Source organism: Ambystoma mexicanum, unplaced genomic scaffold (assembly GCF_040938575.1).
Source record: "Ambystoma mexicanum isolate Mex_15411 unplaced genomic scaffold, UKY_AmexF1_1 Mex_scaf1, whole genome shotgun sequence".
Classification (NCBI taxonomy): Eukaryota; Metazoa; Chordata; class Amphibia; order Caudata; family Ambystomatidae; genus Ambystoma; species Ambystoma mexicanum.
Genome location: NW_027182324.1, coordinates 717,127 through 738,008, shown reverse-complemented (window position 1 = coordinate 738,008; position 20,882 = coordinate 717,127). Strand labels below are relative to the sequence as shown.

Below are 20,882 nucleotides of genomic sequence, written 5' to 3'. Positions count from 1 at the left end.
TGTCTCCAGTGTCAAAATGTGTGTAATGCACTAGTAATTAATTTCCTTTATTGACCAGTGAGGTAGCCATGTATGTAGGTGCTGTAGAGTGAAAATCAAGTTTCAAATGGGCAGTGATCCCTGTGCCTGGATAGCTCAGTCGGTAGAGCATCAGACTTTTAATCTGAGGGTCCAGGGTTCAAGTCACTGTTCAGGTGTACCTTTGCTTCTTTTACAAAAAATTAAGCAGGAAATATGAATTGCTCATTCTAATATGTGCTATTTCTGATGGCATCGCAACCTTGGGCAATATGACTCTAAGGTAGTGGAGTCCAGAGTTCTTGGAGGCTTTGCCAACATTTCAAGCCTGACTGTGCTTCTAAATAGCATGAAATAGCAATCTTTGTACAAAGTTTTAACATTGGGGAGACAGATTGGTCGAAAAAAAAGCAGACAGGCGCTGCTGAGATTCAAACTCAGGATCTCCTGTTTACTAGACAGGCGCTTTAACCAACTAAGCCACAGCACCTTTTTTGCATCTGGTCTCCTTTCCTTCCTCATGTAATCATTTAGAAGTGAAATCCACTTTTTTTAAGGCTAGGCTTCTGTAGCAATATAACTTTTCAAAATGTTTTCCAATTGACTGAAACTCCATTGCACAAAACGAGCATGTCATTAATCGTCGATTTAGAGTGGACTGCATTGCCCAGTGTGTGCATTGAGGAGCACATGTTCGTCTTTACTGGGGAGCAAGTTTGCACTCATGAATGTGGCAAAACATTCAAATCCGTAAGTGGGTGAACATTAAAGTCCTAGATGCTGCAAATCTCTATATCTGGATACGGAATGACTGAAAAAAGTTATGTCTCCAGTGTCAAAATGTGTGTAATGCACTAGTAATTCATTTCCTTTATTGACCAGTGAGGTAGCCATGTATGGAGGTGCTGTAGAGTGAAAATCAAGTTTCAAATGGGCAGTGATCCCTGTGCCTGGATAGCTCAGTCGGTAGAGCATCAGAATTTTCATCTGAGGGTCCAGGGTTCAAGTCCCTGTTCAGGCGTACCTTTGCTTCTTTTACAAAAAATTAAGCAGGAAATATGAATTGCTCATTCTAATATGTGCTATTTCTGATGGCATCGCAACCTTGGGCAATATGACTCTAAGGTAGTGGAGTCCAGAGTTCTTGGATGCTTTGCCAACATTTCAAGCCTGACTGTGCTTCTAAATAGCATGAAATAGCAATCTTTGTACAAAGTTTTAATATTGGGGAGACAGATTGGTCGAAAAAAAAGCAGACAGGCGCTGCTGAGATTTGAACTCAGGATCTCCTGTTTACTAGACAGGCGCTTTAACCAACTAAGCCGCAGCACCTTTTTTGCATCTGGTCTCCTTTCCTTCCTCATGTAATCATTTAGAAGTGAAATCCACTTTTTTAAGGCTGGGCTTCTGTTGCAATATAACTTTTCAAAATGTTTTCCAATTGACTGAAACTCCATTGCACAAAACGAGCATGTCATTAATCGTCGATTTAGAGTGGACTGCATTGCCCAGTGTGTGCATTGAGGAGCACATGTTCGTCTTTACTGGGGAGCAAGTTTGCACTCATGAATGTGGCAAAACATTCAAATCCGTAAGTGGGTGAACATTAAAGTCCTAGATGCTGCAAATCTCTATATCTGGATACGGAATGACTGAAAAAAGTTATGTCTCCAGTGTCAAAATGTGTGTAATGCACTAGTAATTAATTTCCTTTATTGACCAGTGAGGTAGCCATGTATGTAGGTGCTGTAGAGTGAAAATCAAGTTTCAAATGGGCAGTGATCCCTGTGCCTGGATAGCTCAGTCGGTAGAGCATCAGACTTTTAATCTGAGGGTCCAGGGTTCAAGTCACTGTTCAGGTGTACCTTTGCTTCTTTTACAAAAAATTAAGCAGGAAATATGAATTGCTCATTCTAATATGTGCTATTTCTGATGGCATCGCAACCTTGGGCAATATGACTCTAAGGTAGTGGAGTCCAGAGTTCTTGGAGGCTTTGCCAACATTTCAAGCCTGACTGTGCTTCTAAATAGCATGAAATAGCAATCTTTGTACAAAGTTTTAACATTGGGGAGACAGATTGGTCGAAAAAAAAGCAGACAGGCGCTGCTGAGATTCAAACTCAGGATCTCCTGTTTACTAGACAGGCGCTTTAACCAACTAAGCCACAGCACCTTTTTTGCATCTGGTCTCCTTTCCTTCCTCATGTAATCATTTAGAAGTGAAATCCACTTTTTTTAAGGCTAGGCTTCTGTAGCAATATAACTTTTCAAAATGTTTTCCAATTGACTGAAACTCCATTGCACAAAACGAGCATGTCATTAATCGTCGATTTAGAGTGGACTGCATTGCCCAGTGTGTGCATTGAGGAGCACATGTTCGTCTTTACTGGGGAGCAAGTTTGCACTCATGAATGTGGCAAAACATTCAAATCCGTAAGTGGGTGAACATTAAAGTCCTAGATGCTGCAAATCTCTATATCTGGATACGGAATGACTGAAAAAAGTTATGTCTCCAGTGTCAAAATGTGTGTAATGCACTAGTAATTCATTTCCTTTATTGCCCAGTGAGGTAGCCATGTATGGAGGTGCTGTAGAGTGAAAATCAAGTTTCAAATGGGCAGTAATCCCTGTGCCTGGATAGCTCAGTCAGTAGAGCATCAGACTTTTAATCTGAGGGTCCAGGGTTCAAGTCCCTGTTCAGGCGTACCTTTGCTTCTTTTACAAAAAATTAAGCAGGAAATATGAATTGCTCATTCTAATATGTGCTATTTCTGATGGCATCGCAGCCTTGGGCAATATGACTCTAAGGTAGTGGAGTCCAGAGTTCTTGGATGCTTTGCCAACATTTCAAGCCTGACTGTGCTTCTAAATAGCATGAAATATCAATCTTTGTACAAAGTTTTAATATTGGGGAGACAGATTGGTCGAAAAAAAAGCAGACAGGCGCTGCTGAGATTTGAACTCAGGATCTCCTGTTTACTAGACAGGCGCTTTAACCAACTAAGCCGCAGCACCTTTTTTGCATCTGGTCTCCTTTCCTTCCTCATGTAATCATTTAGAAGTGAAATCCACTTTTTTAAGGCTGGGCTTCTGTTGCAATATAACTTTTCAAAATGTTTTCCAATTGACTGAAACTCCATTGCACAAAACGAGCATGTCATTAATCGTCGATTTAGAGTGGACTGCATTGCCCAGTGTGTGCATTGAGGAGCACATGTTCGTCTTTACTGGGGAGCAAGTTTGCACTCATGAATGTGGCAAAACATTCAAATCCGTAAGTGGGTGAACATTAAAGTCCTAGATGCTGCAAATCTCTATATCTGGATACGGAATGACTGAAAAAAGTTATGTCTCCAGTGTCAAAATGTGTGTAATGCACTAGTAATTCATTTCCTTTATTGCCCAGTGAGGTAGCCATGTATGGAGGTGCTGTAGAGTGAAAATCAAGTTTCAAATGGGCAGTAATCCCTGTGCCTGGATAGCTCAGTCGGTAGAGCATCAGACTTTTAATCTGAGGGTCCAGGGTTCAAGTCCCTGTTCAGGCGTACCTTTGCTTCTTTTACAAAAAATTAAGCAGGAAATATGAATTGCTCATTCTAATATGTGCTATTTCTGATGGCATCGCAACCTTGGGCAATATGACTCTAAGGTAGTGGAGTCCAGAGTTCTTGGATGCTTTGCCAACATTTCAAGCCTGACTGTGCTTCTAAATAGCATGAAATAGCAATCTTTGTACAAAGTTTTAATATTGGGGAGACAGATTGGTCGAAAAAAAAGCAGACAGGCGCTGCTGAGATTCGAACTCAGGATCTCCTGTTTACTAGACAGGCGCTTTAACCAACTAAGCCGCAGCACCTTTTTTGCATCTGGTCTCCTTTCCTTCCTCATGTAATCATTTAGAAGTGAAATCCACTTTTTTAAGGCTGGGCTTCTGTTGCAATATAACTTTTCAAAATGTTTTCCAATTGACTGAAACTCCATTGCACAAAACGAGCATGTCATTAATCGTCGATTTAGAGTGGACTGCATTGCCCAGTGTGTGCATTGAGGAGCACATGTTCGTCTTTACTGGGGAGCAAGTTTGCACTCATGAATGTGGCAAAACATTCAAATCCGTAAGTGGGTGACCATTAAAGTCCTACATGCTGCAAATCTCTATATCTGGATACGGAATGACTGAAAAAAGTTATGTCTCCAGTGTCAAAATGTGTGTAATGCACTAGTAATTCATTTCCTTTATTGACCAGTGAGGTAGCCATGTATGGAGGTGCTGTAGAGTGAAAATCAAGTTTCAAATGGGCAGTGATCCCTGTGCCTGGATAGCTCAGTCGGTAGAGCATCAGACTTTTAATCTGAGGGTCCAGGGTTCAAGTCACTGTTCAGGCGTACCTTTGCTTCTTTTACAAAAAATTAAGCAGGAAATATGAATTGCTCATTCTAATATGTGCTATTTCTGATGGCATCGCAACCTTGGGCAATATGACTCTAAGGTAGTGGAGTCCAGAGTTCTTGGAGGCTTTGCCAACATTTCAAGCCTGACTGTGCTTCTAAATAGCATGAAATAGCAATCTTTGTACAAAGTTTTAACATTGGGGAGACAGATTGGTCGAAAAAAAAGCAGACAGGCGCTGCTGAGATTTGAACTCAGGATCTCCTGTTTACTAGACAGGCGCTTTAACCAACTAAGCCGCAGCACCTTTTTTGCATCTGGTCTCCTTTCCTTCCTCATGTAATCATTTAGAAGTGAAATACACTTTTTTAAGGCTGGGCTTCTGTTGCAATATAACTTTTCAAAATGTTTTCCAATTGACTGAAACTCCATTGCACAAAACGAGCATGTCATTAATCGTCGATTTAGAGTGGACTGCATTGCCCAGTGTGTGCATTGAGGAGCACATGTTCGTCTTTACTGGGGAGCAAGTTTGCACTCATGAATGTGGCAAAACATTCAAATCCGTAAGTGGGTGAACATTAAAGTCCTAGATGCTGCAAATCTCTATATCTGGATACGGAATGACTGAAAAAAGTTATGTCTCCAGTGTCAAAATGTGTGTAATGCACTAGTAATTCATTTCCTTTATTGCCCAGTGAGGTAGCCATGTATGGAGGTGCTGTAGAGTGAAAATCAAGTTTCAAATGGGCAGTAATCCCTGTGCCTGGATAGCTCAGTCGGTAGAGCATCAGACTTTTAATCTGAGGGTCCAGGGTTCAAGTCCCTGTTCAGGCGTACCTTTGCTTCTTTTACAAAAAATTAAGCAGGAAATATGAATTGCTCATTCTAATATGTGCTATTTCTGATGGCATTGCAACCTTGGGCAATATGACTCTAAGGTAGTGGAGTCCAGAGTTCTTGGATGCTTTGCCAACATTTCAAGCCTGACTGTGCTTCTAAATAGCATGAAATAGCAATCTTTGTACAAAGTTTTAATATTGGGGAGACAGATTGGTCGAAAAAAAAGCAGACAGGCGCTGCTGAGATTCGAACTCAGGATCTCCTGTTTACTAGACAGGCGCTTTAACCAACTAAGCCGCAGCACCTTTTTTGCATCTGGTCTCCTTTCCTTCCTCATGTAATCATTTAGAAGTGAAATCCACTTTTTTAAGGCTGGGCTTCTGTTGCAATATAACTTTTCAAAATGTTTTCCAATTGACTGAAACTCCATTGCACAAAACGAGCATGTCAGTAATCGTCGATTTAGAGTGGACTGCATTGCCCAGTGTGTGCATTGAGGAGCACATGTTCGTCTTTACTGGGGAGCAAGTTTGCACTCATGAATGTGGCAAAACATTCAAATCCGTAAGTGGGTGACCATTAAAGTCCTACATGCTGCAAATCTCTATATCTGGATACGGAATGACTGAAAAAAGTTATGTCTCCAGTGTCAAAATGTGTGTAATGCACTAGTAATTCATTTCCTTTATTGACCAGTGAGGTAGCCATGTATGGAGGTGCTGTAGAGTGAAAATCAAGTTTCAAATGGGCAGTGATCCCTGTGCCTGGATAGCTCAGTCGGTAGAGCATCAGACTTTTAATCTGAGGGTCCAGGGTTCAAGTCACTGTTCAGGCGTACCTTTGCTTCTTTTACAAAAAATTAAGCAGGAAATATGAATTGCTCATTCTAATATGTGCTATTTCTGATGGCATCGCAACCTTGGGCAATATGACTCTAAGGTAGTGGAGTCCAGAGTTCTTGGATGCTTTGCCAACATTTCAAGCCTGACTGTGCTTCTAAATAGCATGAAATAGCAATCTTTGTACAAAGTTTTAATATTGGGGAGACAGATTGGTCGAAAAAAAAGCAGACAGGCGCTGGTGAGATTCGAACTCAGGATCTCCTGTTTACTAGACAGGCGCTTTAACCAACTAAGCCACAGCACCTTTTTTGCATCTGGTCTCCTTTCCTTCCTCATGTAATCATTTAGAAGTGAAATCCACTTTTTTAAGGCTGGGCTTCTGTTGCAATATAACTTTTCAAAATGTTTTCCAATTGACTGAAACTCCATTGCACAAAACGAGCATGTCAGTAATCGACGATTTAGAGTGGACTGCATTGCCCAGTGTGTGCATTGAGGAGCACATGTACGTCTTTACTGGTGAGCAAGTTTGCACTCATGAATGCGGCAAAACATTCAAATGCGTGGGCTGGATGACCATTAAAGTCCTACATGCTGCAAATCTCTATATCTGGATACGGAATGACTGAAAAAAGTTATGTCTCCAGTGTCAAAATGTGTGTAATGCACTAGTAATTCATTTCCTTTATTGACCAGTGAGGTAGCCATGTATGGAGGTGCTGTAGAGTGAAAATCAAGTTTCAAATGGCAGTGATCCCTGTGCCTGGATAGCTCAGTCGGTAGAGCATCAGACTTTTAATCTGAGGGTCCAGGGTTCAAGTCCCTGTTCAGGCGTACCTTTGCTTCTTTTACAATAAATTAAGCAGGAAATATGAATTGCTCATTCTAATATTTGCTATTTCTGATGGCATCACAACCTTGGGCAATATGACTCTAAGGTAGTGGAGACCAGAGTTCTTGGGTGCTTTGCCAACATTTCAAGCCTGACTGTGCTTCTAAATAGCATGAAATAGCAATCTTTGTACAAAGTTTTAATATTGGGGAGACAGATTGGTCGAAAAAAAAAGCAGAGAGGCGCTGCTGAGATTCGAACTCAGGATCTCCTTTTTACTAGACAGGCGCTTTAACCAACTAAGCCACAGCACCTTTTTTGCATCTGGTCTCCTTTCCTTCCTCATGTAATCATTTAGAAGTGAAATCCACTTTTTTTTAAGGCTGGGCTTCTGTTGCAATATAACTTTTCAAAATGTTTTCCAATTGACTGAAACTCCATTGCACAAAACGAGCATGTCATTAATCGTCGATTTAGAGTGGACTGCATTGCCCAGTGTGTGCATTGAGGAGCACATGTTCGTCTTTAATGGGGAGCAAGTTTGCACTCATGAATGTGGCAAAACATTCAAATCCGTAAGTGGGTGAACATTAAAGTCCTAGATGCTGCAAATCTCTATATCTGGATACGGAATGACTGAAAAAAGTTATGTCTCCAGTGTCAAAATGTGTGTAATGCACTAGTAATTCATTTCCTTTATTGACCAGTGAGGTAGCCATGTATGGAGGTGCTGTAGAGTGAAAATCAAGTTTCAAATGGGCAGTGATCCCTGTGCCTGGATAGCTCAGTTGGTAGAGCATCAGACTTTTAATCTGAGGGTCCAGGGTTCAAGTCCCTGTTCAGGCGTACCTTTGCTTCTTTTACAAAAAATTAAGCAGGAAATATGAATTGCTCATTCTAATATGTGCTATTTCTGATGGCATCGCAACCTTGGGCAATATGACTCTAAGGTAGTGGAGTCCAGAGTTCTTGGATGCTTTGCCAACATTTCAAGCCTGACTGTGCTTCTAAATAGCATGAAATAGCAATCTTTGTACAAAGTTTTAATATTGGGGAGACAGATTGGTCGAAAAAAAAGCAGACAGGCGCTGCTGAGATTCAAACTCAGGATCTCCTGTTTACTAGACAGGCGCTTTAACCAACTAAGCCGCAGCACCTTTTTTGCATCTGGTCTCCTTTCCTTCCTCATGTAATCATTTAGAAGTGAAATCCACTTTTTTAAGGCTGGGCTTCTGTTGCAATATAACTTTTCAAAATGTTTTCCAATTGACTGAAACTCCATTGCACAAAACGAGCATGTCATTAATCGTCGATTTAGAGTGGACTGCATTGCCCAGTGTGTGCATTGAGGAGCACATGTTCGTCTTTACTGGGGAGCAAGTTTGCACTCATGAATGTGGCAAAACATTCAAATCCGTAAGTGGGTGAACATTAAAGTCCTAGATGCTGCAAATCTCTATATCTGGATACGGAATGTCTGAAAAAAGTTATGTCTCCAGTGTCAAAATGTGTGTAATGCACTAGTAATTCATTTCCTTTATTGACCAGTGAGGTAGCCATGTATGGAGGTACTGTAGAGTGAAAATCAAGTTTCAAATGGGCAGTGATCCCTGTGCCTGGATGGGTAGAGCATCAGACTTTTAATCTGAGGGTCCAGGGTTCAAGTCACGGTTCAGGCGTACCTTTGCTTCTTTTACAAAAAATTAAGCAGGAAATATGAATTGCTCATTCTAATATGTGCTATTTCTGATGGCATCGCAACCCTGGGCAATATGACTCTAAGGTAGTGGAGTCCAGAGTTCTTGGAGGCTTTGCCAACATTTCAAGCCTGACTGTGCTTCTAAATAGCATGAAATAGCAATCTTTGTACAAAGTTTTAACATTGGGGAGACAGATTGGTCGAAAAAAAAGCAGACAGGCGCTGCTGAGATTCAAACTCAGGATCTCCTGTTTACTAGACAGGCGCTTTAACCAACTAAGCCACAGCACCTTTTTTGCATCTGGTCTCCTTTCCTTCCTCATGTAATCATTTAGAAGTGAAATCCACTTTTTTTAAGGCTAGGCTTCTGTTGCAATATAACTTTTCAAAATGTTTTCCAATTGACTGAAACTCCATTGCACAAAACGAGCATGTCAGTAATCGTCGATTTAGAGTGGACTGCATTGCCCAGTGTGTGCATTGAGGAGCACATGTTCGTCTTTACTGGGGAGCAAGTTTGCACTCATGAATGTGGCAAAACATTCAAATCCGTAAGTGGGTGACCATTAAAGTCCTACATGCTGCAAATCTCTATATCTGGATACGGAATGACTGAAAAAAGTTATGTCTCCAGTGTCAAAATGTGTGTAATGCACTAGTAATTCATTTCCTTTATTGACCAGTGAGGTAGCCATGTATGGAGGTGCTGTAGAGTGAAAATCAAGTTTCAAATGGGCAGTGATCCCTGTGCCTGGATAGCTCAGTCGGTAGAGCATCAGACTTTTAATCTGAGGGTCCAGGGTTCAAGTCCCTGTTCAGGCGTACCTTTGCTTCTTTTACAAAAAATTAAGCAGGAAATATGAATTGCTCATTCTAATATGTGCTATTTCTGATGGCATCGCAACCTTGGGCAATATGACTCTAAGGTAGTGGAGTCCAGAGTTCTTGGATGCTTTGCCAACATTTCAAGCCTGACTGTGCTTCTAAATAGCATGAAATAGCAATCTTTGTACGAAGTTTTAATATTGGGGAGACAGATTGGTCGAAAAAAAAGCAGACAGGCGCTGCTGAGATTCGAACTCAGGATCTCCTGTTTATTAGACAGGCACTTTAACCAACTAAGCCACAGCACCTTTTTTGCATCTGGTTTCCTTTCCTTCCTCATGTAATCATTTAGAAGTGAAATCCACTTTTTTAAGGCTGGGCTTCTGTTGCAATATAACTTTTCAAAATGTTTTCCAATTGACTGAAACTCCATTGCACAAAACGAGCATGTCATTAATCGTCGATTTAGAGTGGACTGCATTGCCCAGTGTGTGCATTGAGGAGCACATGTTCGTCTTTACTGGGGAGCAAGTTTGCACTCATGAATGTGGCAAAACATTCAAATCCGTAAGTGGGTGAACATTAAAGTCCTAGATGCTGCAAATCTCTATATCTGGATACGGAATGACTGAAAAAAGTTATGTCTCCAGTGTCAAAATGTGTGTAATGCACTAGTAATTCATTTCCTTTATTGACCAGTGAGGTAGCCATGTATGGAGGTGCTGTAGAGTGAAAATCAAGTTTCAAATGGGCAGTGATCCCTGTGCCTGGATAGCTCAGTCGGTAGAGCATCAGACTTTTAATCTGAGGGTCCAGGGTTCAAGTCCCTGTTCAGGCGTACCTTTGCTTCTTTTACAAAAAATTAAGCAGGAAATATGAATTGCTCATTCTAATATGTGCTATTTCTGATGGCATCGCAACCTTGGGCAATATGACTCTAAGGTAGTGGAGTCCAGAGTTCTTGGATGCTTTGCCAACATTTCAAGCCTGACTGTGCTTCTAAATAGCATGAAATAGCAATCTTTGTACAAAGTTTTAATATTGGGGAGACAGATTGGTCGAAAAAAAAGCAGACAGGCGCTGCTGAGATTCGAACTCAGGATCTCCTGTTTACTAGACAGGCGCTTTAACCAACTAAGCCGCAGCACCTTTTTTGCATCTGGTCTCCTTTCCTTCCTCATGTAATCATTTAGAAGTGAAATCCACTTTTTTAAGGCTGGGCTTCTGTTGCAATATAACTTTTCAAAATGTTTTCCAATTGACTGAAACTCCATTGCACAAAACGAGCATGTCATTAATCGTCGATTTAGAGTGGACTGCATTGCCCAGTGTGTGCATTGAGGAGCACATGTTCGTCTTTACTGGGGAGCAAGTTTGCACTCATGAATGTGGCAAAACATTCAAATCCGTAAGTGGGTGACCATTAAAGTCCTACATGCTGCAAATCTCTATATCTGGATACGGAATGACTGAAAAAAGTTATGTCTCCAGTGTCAAAATGTGTGTAATGCACTAGTAATTCATTTCCTTTATTGACCAGTGAGGTAGCCATGTATGGAGGTGCTGTAGAGTGAAAATCAAGTTTCAAATGGGCAGTGATCCCTGTGCCTGGATAGCTCAGTCGGTAGAGCATCAGACTTTTCATCTGAGGGTCCAGGGTTCAAGTCCCTGTTCAGGCGTACCTTTGCTTCTTTTACAAAAAATTAAGCAGGAAATATGAATTGCTCATTCTAATATGTGCTATTTCTGATGGCATCGCAACCTTGGGCAATATGACTCTAAGGTAGTGGAGTCCAGAGTTCTTGGATGCTTTGCCAACATTTCAAGCCTGACTGTGCTTCTAAATAGCATGAAATAGCAATCTTTGTACAAAGTTTTAATATTGGGGAGACAGATTGGTCGAAAAAAAAGCAGACAGGCGCTGCTGAGATTTGAACTCAGGATCTCCTGTTTACTAGACAGGCGCTTTAACCAACTAAGCCACAGCACCTTTTTTGCATCTGGTTTCCTTTCCTTCCTCATGTAATCATTTAGAAGTGAAATCCACTTTTTTAAGGCTGGGCTTCTGTTGCAATATAACTTTTCAAAATGTTTTCCAATTGACTGAAACTCCATTGCACAAAACGAGCATGTCATTAATCGTCGATTTAGAGTGGACTGCATTGCCCAGTGTGTGCATTGAGGAGCACATGTTCGTCTTTACTGGGGAGCAAGTTTGCACTCATGAATGTGGCAAAACATTCAAATCCGTAAGTGGGTGAACATTAAAGTCCTAGATGCTGCAAATCTCTATATCTGGATACGGAATGACTGAAAAAAGTTATGTCTCCAGTGTCAAAATGTGTGTAATGCACTAGTAATTAATTTCCTTTATTGACCAGTGAGGTAGCCATGTATGTAGGTGCTGTAGAGTGAAAATCAAGTTTCAAATGGGCAGTGATCCCTGTGCCTGGATAGCTCAGTCGGTAGAGCATCAGACTTTTAATCTGAGGGTCCAGGGTTCAAGTCACTGTTCAGGTGTACCTTTGCTTCTTTTACAAAAAATTAAGCAGGAAATATGAATTGCTCATTCTAATATGTGCTATTTCTGATGGCATCGCAACCTTGGGCAATATGACTCTAAGGTAGTGGAGTCCAGAGTTCTTGGAGGCTTTGCCAACATTTCAAGCCTGACTGTGCTTCTAAATAGCATGAAATAGCAATCTTTGTACAAAGTTTTAACATTGGGGAGACAGATTGGTCGAAAAAAAAGCAGACAGGCGCTGCTGAGATTCAAACTCAGGATCTCCTGTTTACTAGACAGGCGCTTTAACCAACTAAGCCACAGCACCTTTTTTGCATCTGGTCTCCTTTCCTTCCTCATGTAATCATTTAGAAGTGAAATCCACTTTTTTTAAGGCTAGGCTTCTGTAGCAATATAACTTTTCAAAATGTTTTCCAATTGACTGAAACTCCATTGCACAAAACGAGCATGTCATTAATCGTCGATTTAGAGTGGACTGCATTGCCCAGTGTGTGCATTGAGGAGCACATGTTCGTCTTTACTGGGGAGCAAGTTTGCACTCATGAATGTGGCAAAACATTCAAATCCGTAAGTGGGTGAACATTAAAGTCCTAGATGCTGCAAATCTCTATATCTGGATACGGAATGACTGAAAAAAGTTATGTCTCCAGTGTCAAAATGTGTGTAATGCACTAGTAATTCATTTCCTTTATTGACCAGTGAGGTAGCCATGTATGGAGGTGCTGTAGAGTGAAAATCAAGTTTCAAATGGGCAGTGATCCCTGTGCCTGGATAGCTCAGTCGGTAGAGCATCAGAATTTTCATCTGAGGGTCCAGGGTTCAAGTCCCTGTTCAGGCGTACCTTTGCTTCTTTTACAAAAAATTAAGCAGGAAATATGAATTGCTCATTCTAATATGTGCTATTTCTGATGGCATCGCAACCTTGGGCAATATGACTCTAAGGTAGTGGAGTCCAGAGTTCTTGGATGCTTTGCCAACATTTCAAGCCTGACTGTGCTTCTAAATAGCATGAAATAGCAATCTTTGTACAAAGTTTTAATATTGGGGAGACAGATTGGTCGAAAAAAAAGCAGACAGGCGCTGCTGAGATTTGAACTCAGGATCTCCTGTTTACTAGACAGGCGCTTTAACCAACTAAGCCGCAGCACCTTTTTTGCATCTGGTCTCCTTTCCTTCCTCATGTAATCATTTAGAAGTGAAATCCACTTTTTTAAGGCTGGGCTTCTGTTGCAATATAACTTTTCAAAATGTTTTCCAATTGACTGAAACTCCATTGCACAAAACGAGCATGTCATTAATCGTCGATTTAGAGTGGACTGCATTGCCCAGTGTGTGCATTGAGGAGCACATGTTCGTCTTTACTGGGGAGCAAGTTTGCACTCATGAATGTGGCAAAACATTCAAATCCGTAAGTGGGTGAACATTAAAGTCCTAGATGCTGCAAATCTCTATATCTGGATACGGAATGACTGAAAAAAGTTATGTCTCCAGTGTCAAAATGTGTGTAATGCACTAGTAATTAATTTCCTTTATTGACCAGTGAGGTAGCCATGTATGTAGGTGCTGTAGAGTGAAAATCAAGTTTCAAATGGGCAGTGATCCCTGTGCCTGGATAGCTCAGTCGGTAGAGCATCAGACTTTTAATCTGAGGGTCCAGGGTTCAAGTCACTGTTCAGGTGTACCTTTGCTTCTTTTACAAAAAATTAAGCAGGAAATATGAATTGCTCATTCTAATATGTGCTATTTCTGATGGCATCGCAACCTTGGGCAATATGACTCTAAGGTAGTGGAGTCCAGAGTTCTTGGAGGCTTTGCCAACATTTCAAGCCTGACTGTGCTTCTAAATAGCATGAAATAGCAATCTTTGTACAAAGTTTTAACATTGGGGAGACAGATTGGTCGAAAAAAAAGCAGACAGGCGCTGCTGAGATTCAAACTCATGATCTCCTGTTTACTAGACAGGCGCTTTAACCAACTAAGCCACAGCACCTTTTTTGCATCTGGTCTCCTTTCCTTCCTCATGTAATCATTTAGAAGTGAAATCCACTTTTTTTAAGGCTAGGCTTCTGTAGCAATATAACTTTTCAAAATGTTTTCCAATTGACTGAAACTCCATTGCACAAAACGAGCATGTCATTAATCGTCGATTTAGAGTGGACTGCATTGCCCAGTGTGTGCATTGAGGAGCACATGTTCGTCTTTACTGGGGAGCAAGTTTGCACTCATGAATGTGGCAAAACATTCAAATCCGTAAGTGGGTGAACATTAAAGTCCTAGATGCTGCAAATCTCTATATCTGGATACGGAATGACTGAAAAAAGTTATGTCTCCAGTGTCAAAATGTGTGTAATGCACTAGTAATTCATTTCCTTTATTGACCAGTGAGGTAGCCATGTATGGAGGTGCTGTAGAGTGAAAATCAAGTTTCAAATGGGCAGTGATCCCTGTGCCTGGATAGCTCAGTCGGTAGAGCATCAGAATTTTCATCTGAGGGTCCAGGGTTCAAGTCCCTGTTCAGGCGTACCTTTGCTTCTTTTACAAAAAATTAAGCAGGAAATATGAATTGCTCATTCTAATATGTGCTATTTCTGATGGCATCGCAACCTTGGGCAATATGACTCTAAGGTAGTGGAGTCCAGAGTTCTTGGATGCTTTGCCAACATTTCAAGCCTGACTGTGCTTCTAAATAGCATGAAATAGCAATCTTTGTACAAAGTTTTAATATTGGGGAGACAGATTGGTCGAAAAAAAAGCAGACAGGCGCTGCTGAGATTTGAACTCAGGATCTCCTGTTTACTAGACAGGCGCTTTAACCAACTAAGCCGCAGCACCTTTTTTGCATCTGGTCTCCTTTCCTTCCTCATGTAATCATTTAGAAGTGAAATCCACTTTTTTAAGGCTGGGCTTCTGTTGCAATATAACTTTTCAAAATGTTTTCCAATTGACTGAAACTCCATTGCACAAAACGAGCATGTCATTAATCGTCGATTTAGAGTGGACTGCATTGCCCAGTGTGTGCATTGAGGAGCACATGTTCGTCTTTACTGGGGAGCAAGTTTGCACTCATGAATGTGGCAAAACATTCAAATCCGTAAGTGGGTGAACATTAAAGTCCTAGATGCTGCAAATCTCTATATCTGGATACGGAATGACTGAAAAAAGTTATGTCTCCAGTGTCAAAATGTGTGTAATGCACTAGTAATTCATTTCCTTTATTGCCCAGTGAGGTAGCCATGTATGGAGGTGCTGTAGAGTGAAAATCAAGTTTCAAATGGGCAGTAATCCCTGTGCCTGGATAGCTCAGTCGGTAGAGCATCAGACTTTTAATCTGAGGGTCCAGGGTTCAAGTCCCTGTTCAGGCGTACCTTTGCTTCTTTTACAAAAAATTAAGCAGGAAATATGAATTGCTCATTCTAATATGTGCTATTTCTGATGGCATCGCAACCTTGGGCAATATGACTCTAAGGTAGTGGAGTCCAGAGTTCTTGGATGCTTTGCCAACATTTCAAGCCTGACTGTGCTTCTAAATAGCATGAAATAGCAATCTTTGTACAAAGTTTTAATATTGGGGAGACAGATTGGTCGAAAAAAAAGCAGACAGGCGCTGCTGAGATTCGAACTCAGGATCTCCTGTTTACTAGACAGGCGCTTTAACCAACTAAGCCGCAGCACCTTTTTTGCATCTGGTCTCCTTTCCTTCCTCATGTAATCATTTAGAAGTGAAATCCACTTTTTTAAGGCTGGGCTTCTGTTGCAATATAACTTTTCAAAATGTTTTCCAATTGACTGAAACTCCATTGCACAAAACGAGCATGTCATTAATCGTCGATTTAGAGTGGACTGCATTGCCCAGTGTGTGCATTGAGGAGCACATGTTCGTCTTTACTGGGGAGCAAGTTTGCACTCATGAATGTGGCAAAACATTCAAATCCGTAAGTGGGTGACCATTAAAGTCCTACATGCTGCAAATCTCTATATCTGGATACGGAATGACTGAAAAAAGTTATGTCTCCAGTGTCAAAATGTGTGTAATGCACTAGTAATTCATTTCCTTTATTGACCAGTGAGGTAGCCATGTATGGAGGTGCTGTAGAGTGAAAATCAAGTTTCAAATGGGCAGTGATCCCTGTGCCTGGATAGCTCAGTCGGTAGAGCATCAGACTTTTAATCTGAGGGTCCAGGGTTCAAGTCACTGTTCAGGCGTACCTTTGCTTCTTTTACAAAAAATTAAGCAGGAAATATGAATTGCTCATTCTAATATGTGCTATTTCTGATGGCATCGCAACCTTGGGCAATATGACTCTAAGGTAGTGGAGTCCAGAGTTCTTGGAGGCTTTGCCAACATTTCAAGCCTGACTGTGCTTCTAAATAGCATGAAATAGCAATCTTTGTACAAAGTTTTAACATTGGGGAGACAGATTGGTCGAAAAAAAAGCAGACAGGCGCTGCTGAGATTTGAACTCAGGATCTCCTGTTTACTAGACAGGCGCTTTAACCAACTAAGCCGCAGCACCTTTTTTGCATCTGGTCTCCTTTCCTTCCTCATGTAATCATTTAGAAGTGAAATACACTTTTTTAAGGCTGGGCTTCTGTTGCAATATAACTTTTCAAAATGTTTTCCAATTGACTGAAACTCCATTGCACAAAACGAGCATGTCATTAATCGTCGATTTAGAGTGGACTGCATTGCCCAGTGTGTGCATTGAGGAGCACATGTTCGTCTTTACTGGGGAGCAAGTTTGCACTCATGAATGTGGCAAAACATTCAAATCCGTAAGTGGGTGAACATTAAAGTCCTAGATGCTGCAAATCTCTATATCTGGATACGGAATGACTGAAAAAAGTTATGTCTCCAGTGTCAAAATGTGTGTAATGCACTAGTAATTCATTTCCTTTATTGCCCAGTGAGGTAGCCATGTATGGAGGTGCTGTAGAGTGAAAATCAAGTTTCAAATGGGCAGTAATCCCTGTGCCTGGATAGCTCAGTCGGTAGAGCATCAGACTTTTAATCTGAGGGTCCAGGGTTCAAGTCCCTGTTCAGGCGTACCTTTGCTTCTTTTACAAAAAATTAAGCAGGAAATATGAATTGCTCATTCTAATATGTGCTATTTCTGATGGCATCGCAACCTTGGGCAATATGACTCTAAGGTAGTGGAGTCCAGAGTTCTTGGATGCTTTGCCAACATTTCAAGCCTGACTGTGCTTCTAAATAGCATGAAATAGCAATCTTTGTACAAAGTTTTAATATTGGGGAGACAGATTGGTCGAAAAAAAAGCAGACAGGCGCTGCTGAGATTCGAACTCAGGATCTCCTGTTTACTAGACAGGCGCTTTAACCAACTAAGCCGCAGCACCTTTTTTGCATCTGGTCTCCTTTCCTTCCTCATGTAATCATTTAGAAGTGAAATCCACTTTTTTAAGGCTGGGCTTCTGTTGCAATATAACTTTTCAAAATGTTTTCCAATTGACTGAAACTCCATTGCACAAAACGAGCATGTCATTAATCGTCGATTTAGAGTGGACTGCATTGCCCAGTGTGTGCATTGAGGAGCACATGTTCGTCTTTACTGGGGAGCAAGTTTGCACTCATGAATGTGGCAAAACATTCAAATCCGTAAGTGGGTGACCATTAAAGTCCTACATGCTGCAAATCTCTATATCTGGATACGGAATGACTGAAAAAAGTTATGTCTCCAGTGTCAAAATGTGTGTAATGCACTAGTAATTCATTTCCTTTATTGACCAGTGAGGTAGCCATGTATGGAGGTGCTGTAGAGTGAAAATCAAGTTTCAAATGGGCAGTGATCCCTGTGCCTGGATAGCTCAGTCGGTAGAGCATCAGACTTTTAATCTGAGGGTCCAGGGTTCAAGTCACTGTTCAGGCGTACCTTTGCTTCTTTTACAAAAAATTAAGCAGGAAATATGAATTGCTCATTCTAATATGTGCTATTTCTGATGGCATCGCAACCTTGGGCAATATGACTCTAAGGTAGTGGAGTCCAGAGTTCTTGGATGCTTTGCCAACATTTCAAGCCTGACTGTGCTTCTAAATAGCATGAAATAGCAATCTTTGTACAAAGTTTTAATATTGGGGAGACAGATTGGTCGAAAAAAAAGCAGACAGGCGCTGGTGAGATTCGAACTCAGGATCTCCTGTTTACTAGACAGGCGCTTTAACCAACTAAGCCACAGCACCTTTTTTGCATCTGGTCTCCTTTCCTTCCTCATGTAATCATTTAGAAGTGAAATCCACTTTTTTAAGGCTGGGCTTCTGTTGCAATATAACTTTTCAAAATGTTTTCCAATTGACTGAAACTCCATTGCACAAAACGAGCATGTCAGTAATCGACGATTTAGAGTGGACTGCATTGCCCAGTGTGTGCATTGAGGAGCACATGTACGTCTTTACTGGTGAGCAAGTTTGCACTCATGAATGCGGCAAAACATTCAAATGCGTGGGCTGGATGACCATTAAAGTCCTACATGCTGCAAATCTCTATATCTGGATACGGAATGACTGAAAAAAGTTATGTCTCCAGTGTCAAAATGTGTGTAATGCACTAGTAATTCATTTCCTTTATTGACCAGTGAGGTAGCCATGTATGGAGGTGCTGTAGAGTGAAAATCAAGTTTCAAATGGCAGTGATCCCTGTGCCTGGATAGCTCAGTCGGTAGAGCATCAGACTTTTAATCTGAGGGTCCAGGGTTCAAGTCCCTGTTCAGGCGTACCTTTGCTTCTTTTACAATAAATTAAGCAGGAAATATGAATTGCTCATTCTAATATTTGCTATTTCTGATGGCATCACAACCTTGGGCAATATGACTCTAAGGTAGTGGAGACCAGAGTTCTTGGGTGCTTTGCCAACATTTCAAGCCTGACTGTGCTTCTAAATAGCATGAAATAGCAATCTTTGTACAAAGTTTTAATATTGGGGAGACAGATTGGTCGAAAAAAAAAGCAGAGAGGCGCTGCTGAGATTCGAACTCAGGATCTCCTTTTTACTAGACAGGCGCTTTAACCAACTAAGCCACAGCACCTTTTTTGCATCTGGTCTCCTTTCCTTCCTCATGTAATCATTTAGAAGTGAAATCCACTTTTTTTTAAGGCTGGGCTTCTGTTGCAATATAACTTTTCAAAATGTTTTCCAATTGACTGAAACTCCATTGCACAAAACGAGCATGTCATTAATCGTCGATTTAGAGTGGACTGCATTGCCCAGTGTGTGCATTGAGGAGCACATGTTCGTCTTTAATGGGGAGCAAGTTTGCACTCATGAATGTGGCAAAACATTCAAATCCGTAAGTGGGTGAACATTAAAGTCCTAGATGCTGCAAATCTCTATATCTGGATACGGAATGACTGAAAAAAGTTATGTCTCCAGTGTCAAAATGTGTGTAATGCACTAGTAATTCATTTCCTTTATTGACCAGTGAGGTAGCCATGTATGGAGGTGCTGTAGAGTGAAAATCAAGTTTCAAATGGGCAGTGATCCCTGTGCCTGGATAGCTCAGTTGGTAGAGCATCAGACTTTTAATCTGAGGGTCCAGGGTTCAAGTCCCTGTTCAGGCGTACCTTTGCTTCTTTTACAAAAAATTAAGCAGGAAATATGAATTGCTCATTCTAATATGTGCTATTTCTGATGGCATCGCAACCTTGGGCAATATGACTCTAAGGTAGTGGAGTCCAGAGTTCTTGGATGCTTTGCCAACATTTCAAGCCTGACTGTGCTTCTAAATAGCATGAAATAGCAATCTTTGTACAAAGTTTTAATATTGGGGAGACAGATTGGTCGAAAAAAAAGCAGACAGGCGCTGCTGAGATTCAAACTCAGGATCTCCTGTTTACTAGACAGGCGCTTTAACCAACTAAGCCGCAGCACCTTTTTTGCATCTGGTCTCCTTTCCTTCCTCATGTAATCATTTAGAAGTGAAATCCACTTTTTTAAGGCTGGGCTTCTGTTGCAATATAACTTTTCAAAATGTTTTCCAATTGACTGAAACTCCATTGCACAAAACGAGCATGTCATTAATCGTCGATTTAGAGTGGACTGCATTGCCCAGTGTGTGCATTGAGGAGCACATGTTCGTCTTTACTGGGGAGCAAGTTTGCACTCATGAATGTGGCAAAACATTCAAATCCGTAAGTGGGTGAACATTAAAGTCCTAGATGCTGCAAATCTCTATATCTGGATACGGAATGTCTGAAAAAAGTTATGTCTCCAGTGTCAAAATGTGTGTAATGCACTAGTAATTCATTTCCTTTATTGACCAGTGAGGTAGCCATGTATGGAGGTACTGTAGAGTGAAAATCAAGTTTCAAATGGGCAGTGATCCCTGTGCCTGGATGGGTAGAGCATCAGACTTTTAATCTGAGGGTCCAGGGTTCAAGTCACGGTTCAGGCGTACCTTTGCTTCTTTTACAAAAAATTAAGCAGGAAATATGAATTGCTCATTCTAATATGTGCTATTTCTGATGGCATCGCAACCCTGGGCAATATGACTCTAAGGTAGTGGAGTCCAGAGTTCTTGGAGGCTTTGCCAACATTTCAAGCCTGACTGTGCTTCTAAATAGCATGAAATAGCAATCTTTGTACAAAGTTTTAACATTGGGGAGACAGATTGGTCGAAAAAAAAGCAGACAGGCGCTGCTGAGATTCAAACTCAGGATCTCCTGTTTACTAGACAGGCGCTTTAACCAACTAAGCCACAGCACCTTTTTTGCATCTGGGCTCCTTTCCTTCCTCATGTAATCATTTAGAAGTGAAATCCACTTTTTTTAAGGCTAGGCTTCTGTTGCAATATAACTTTTCAAAATGTTTTCCAATTGACTGAAACTCCATTGCACAAAACGAGCATGTCAGTAATCGTCGATTTAGAGTGGACTGCATTGCCCAGTGTGTGCATTGAGG

The 20,882-nt window shown here is 41.1% G+C and overlaps 10 non-coding genes across 10 annotated transcripts; all 10 read left to right on the top strand.

The window, feature by feature from the left end:
* Nucleotides 1-3,490: 3,490 nt before the first annotated feature.
* Nucleotides 3,491-3,563, top strand: TRNAK-UUU (transfer RNA lysine (anticodon UUU)). The gene has a single exon. It is a non-coding gene; the product is annotated as a tRNA-Lys (tRNA).
* Nucleotides 3,564-5,172: 1,609 nt separating this feature from the next.
* TRNAK-UUU (transfer RNA lysine (anticodon UUU)) lies at nucleotides 5,173-5,245 on the top strand. The gene has a single exon. It is a non-coding gene; the product is annotated as a tRNA-Lys (tRNA).
* A 1,609-nt stretch (nucleotides 5,246-6,854) lies between these two features.
* Nucleotides 6,855-6,927, top strand: TRNAK-UUU (transfer RNA lysine (anticodon UUU)). Its single transcript has one exon. It is a non-coding gene; the product is annotated as a tRNA-Lys (tRNA).
* A 771-nt stretch (nucleotides 6,928-7,698) lies between these two features.
* TRNAK-UUU (transfer RNA lysine (anticodon UUU)) lies at nucleotides 7,699-7,771 on the top strand. The gene has a single exon. It is a non-coding gene; the product is annotated as a tRNA-Lys (tRNA).
* Nucleotides 7,772-9,373: 1,602 nt separating this feature from the next.
* Nucleotides 9,374-9,446, top strand: TRNAK-UUU (transfer RNA lysine (anticodon UUU)). The gene has a single exon. It is a non-coding gene; the product is annotated as a tRNA-Lys (tRNA).
* Nucleotides 9,447-10,214: 768 nt separating this feature from the next.
* Nucleotides 10,215-10,287, top strand: TRNAK-UUU (transfer RNA lysine (anticodon UUU)). Its single transcript has one exon. It is a non-coding gene; the product is annotated as a tRNA-Lys (tRNA).
* A 4,975-nt stretch (nucleotides 10,288-15,262) lies between these two features.
* TRNAK-UUU (transfer RNA lysine (anticodon UUU)) lies at nucleotides 15,263-15,335 on the top strand. The gene has a single exon. It is a non-coding gene; the product is annotated as a tRNA-Lys (tRNA).
* Nucleotides 15,336-16,944: 1,609 nt separating this feature from the next.
* On the top strand, nucleotides 16,945-17,017 carry TRNAK-UUU (transfer RNA lysine (anticodon UUU)). The gene has a single exon. It is a non-coding gene; the product is annotated as a tRNA-Lys (tRNA).
* A 1,609-nt stretch (nucleotides 17,018-18,626) lies between these two features.
* Nucleotides 18,627-18,699, top strand: TRNAK-UUU (transfer RNA lysine (anticodon UUU)). The gene has a single exon. It is a non-coding gene; the product is annotated as a tRNA-Lys (tRNA).
* A 771-nt stretch (nucleotides 18,700-19,470) lies between these two features.
* Nucleotides 19,471-19,543, top strand: TRNAK-UUU (transfer RNA lysine (anticodon UUU)). The gene has a single exon. It is a non-coding gene; the product is annotated as a tRNA-Lys (tRNA).
* The last annotated feature ends 1,339 nt before the right edge of the window (nucleotides 19,544-20,882 follow it).